The 3,409-nt window shown below is 44.6% G+C and overlaps 1 protein-coding gene across 2 annotated transcripts in view; it reads left to right on the top strand.

The window, feature by feature from the left end:
- dnah7 (dynein, axonemal, heavy chain 7) overlaps nucleotides 1–3,409 on the top strand; it is a 78,718-nt gene that overhangs the window by 74,447 nt on the left and 862 nt on the right. The gene's annotated exons all lie outside the window — the stretch shown is intronic.

The following is a 3,409-nucleotide window of genomic DNA, read 5'->3' as shown; positions in this document are numbered from 1 at the left end:
ACATCTATTAATGCAAAACTGTAAAAGAAAAGTGTGTTGTAACCTAAACCTAACCAAGAACCCCCAACCATCTCAACCCATCTGAAAGCCACTGGGTCCTCTGAGTTCTGGCTGGTTTTGCTTATAAATGTCTGCTGTGTTTTCAGGACTGGTGTGATCAGGGTACGCCTGCTGTATTCTGGATATCAGGATTCTTCTTCACCCAGGCTTTCCTCACAGGCAGCCAGCAGAACTATGCCAGGAAACACACCGTCCCTATTGACTTGCTCGGCTTCGACTTTGAGGTCCTGGATGACCACGAATATAAACACCCTCCAGAGGATGGTAGGATACTAACGGTGTTATGGGAGAAGACAGACTGAGTGTGTTTAGGGAGAAGAAGGTCGGTGGTTTAATAGTAAAAGGATGTTAGGATAGCTTTTGAAAGGATCAAATGGCTCATTCAGCAAACCATCTCCTCGTTTAATGAAGGTAGAAAAAGTACAGCAGGAAGATCACTTGAAGAGGGAAGGAGTCAGAAGGAGTTTCAAAAGTGTACAAGACATTTCAAAGCGGAAAGTGAAATAAGCAGTAGGTGGAAGAGAAGAAACAAACAGATGAAAACTGACATTAGGCTGCCTGAATATAAGAGAGGCAGAGTGTAACGTGAGAAAGTAAGTTAAAGCAAAGCCTCCTTGCCTCTCATCTGCATGCAGGCCTGCGTCAGCCCCTCGCTGTGCCTACAGACTGAGATTCTCAGTCAAAGTCTAGCAGAAAGCCTCACCCTCAATCAGTCCCCAGCTGGGGCCCCATCACACTAACACAGCCTACACTGCCGAGCTACAAATCCGACAGCGCGTGTGCATTGGAGTGCGTGATACTGACAGGATGCCAACAGTCAGTTATCTCTAAATCTCACCCTGTTTTCTCCCCACCCTGTTAGTAGGACAGCTCACATGCTTAATGACAACAGCACAGAGGTCAGTTCAGATTCATCAAGTTTTACAGATGCTAGAAGAGGCGACACGCAGAGTAGTCGCAGGGTCGAAGCTAAGCTAGCTCTCGTGTACCTCTGAATTGTCTCTGTTTGTGTGCGACACTCAGGTGTGTACGTTAGAGGGCTGTTTCTTGATGGCGCCCGCTGGGACAGAAAGACCAAACTTCTCGCTGAGTCCTACCCCAAAGTGCTGCATGACCCCATGCCTGTGGTGAGTAGCACACACACACACACATATGCCGTTTTTCCGTTACCGGTACCAGCTCAGCTCGACTCGGTTTGGCCGTCCTCCGTTTTCCATTGCAGATAGTAGCCGGTAATGTAGCTGGTCGTCATAGCTACACACAACTGCCGTGACGTAATTTTCAATGCGGCACACAAACAGCTGTCTCTTGATTTAAGTTAAAAAGTTTCAACATTCCTCAGAATGTAAAGACAGATAAGCGCTATGAAAACCTTCCAGCTGTGTTTTCCTCTGCCGTTGTTGCTGCAGCGGCCTGTGTGACGGCGGGAGCAAAGGGCTCTGTGAGCGGGCGGCTGGCCGGCTTGGCGCGCAGGCTTCCCCTGTCGCCACTTCCTCAACTCCGAAAACTTTGGAGCACATTTTTGTTCCGGCATATTCTAAATCTACACAGTTGATTTCTCACCTCAGAACTTCTCAGAAGTGGATTTAGTGATGAAATAAAGTATGAAAATTGTCAAATATAAAACTTCCTGTTGCTGACCTCTTGTCTGGCACGCGCAATGATAACGCAGAGAATAGTGAATATTCTGTCTGACCAATCAGCAGTCTGCTGTGTTTTCACGTCACATTTTAGTATCGCCTCAGCTCACTTGGAACCTCGACAGAGGTGACAGGAAAAAAAATTACCTGGAAGCAGCTACAGGTACAACTTTTTCACGAAGGCGAGTGGAGGCAAGTCGAGCCGGTACCCTGCCGTGGAAAAGGGGCTATACTGTACACAGATATTGATTAAAACACTTCATTCATTCAGTCTGACATCGTGTCAATGTTAGCCCTTTTATTTTTTCTTTTGCCAGTCCGCAGTGAGTGATGTCTCTATCCCACCGTCATTTTCAGTCAGAACAGAGGATGTGCTAGAACTGTAGCATTGGTTATGGGAAAAATGAATGGGACTTCAGATGGTGATGGTGAAGGTGTGGGACCAGGCTACAAATACAGATCCAGGTGACGAAACAACCTCACCTCAATGTCCATTTAGTAGCTGTTCTGGAGCTTTCAGTCGTGTCACTTCTCTTCCACGTTGGCTTAAAGGTTCAGAGATTTTTTTTGAGTGGGGGGGAGTTAAAGTTGAAGGTTTTTTTATACTCAACTTTTAACCATACCTTTTATTAAGTCCTTAAAGTGCTTAAAAATGTATATGAATATTCCATGATAACTAGGCAAACTCCATCTGCCTGTGAAGATGTGATATCATCAAAGTGCCAGAGCAGCTACTAAATGGACCTGAATGTGAGGTTGTCAACTTCTGTTTTCAAGATTGAACTTTGAACCTTGACTTAACATCCAGTTCCTTCGAGGAACCAAGAATCCCCCATTTGAGTTACAAAATGATTTTGGCACTCCAACATCTCTTGAATGATGTATGATGATAACAGCCATGATGATACTTTTGTTTAGTTATTTACTGAAAGTTAAAATATGCAGAGATTTCTCTGTTGTTAGGGTGGGGAACTGTTAAGCCTTAGTGTGAGATCACTTGGCAGTGTATGCTGAAAAACACCGCAGGCCTCCAGGTTTTAAAAAATCCTTGTTGCATAACAATTCTCATATAAAGTTTGAGGGGAGGAGGTTTATTGATTCTGCTCCTGTGAATCCCTCTGGGTGTCCAAAGAGAGGAAATATCAAATTATGAAAATGGGGCAGATTCTTTCGTTATTCAGCTTGTAAACCACGAGACGGCTGTTTTTTTTTTTTTTAAACTGGAGATCAATATTGTGAGTCTCCGAGGAGAACGTGAACAATCAGCATCATACTGTAGCTGCAGCTGCACCCAGGAGGATGTTCACAGCTCCTTGTTCTCTGGACCTGATACGGAGCAGCAGCTTCAGCACTTTTTGTTGTTGTTACATTCTGCCTGCAGGAAGCCTAGCTCGTTTGCTCTCTCATCCTTTTATTAATTAACAGAGCTTGATATGGTATATGAAAGCAGACTGACAGAGTGATGGAAACAGAGTGCCGGTGGCAGAGAGAGAGGACTGATCAGGTTTTCCTTCTTCTTTAGACTCTTTTTCTCACTCTGTTCTCTCCTCTTCACAATGGATCCAGTGATTATGAATAATGCACAAGACTGACTTTTTAAATATTCAGACATTTCAGGGCAAGTTATTAACAGAATCAGTTTTTGACATGAGCAGAACTTAATTAAAATGTGTTTATTAGGGGGGGGGGGGGGGGGGGGGCCCAAAGGA

Source organism: Micropterus dolomieu, linkage group LG07 (assembly GCF_021292245.1).
Source record: "Micropterus dolomieu isolate WLL.071019.BEF.003 ecotype Adirondacks linkage group LG07, ASM2129224v1, whole genome shotgun sequence".
NCBI classification, from domain to species: domain Eukaryota; kingdom Metazoa; phylum Chordata; class Actinopteri; order Centrarchiformes; family Centrarchidae; genus Micropterus; species Micropterus dolomieu.
Note: the sequence above shows the minus strand (reverse complement) of the source record. Positions and strands in the feature narration are given on the sequence as shown.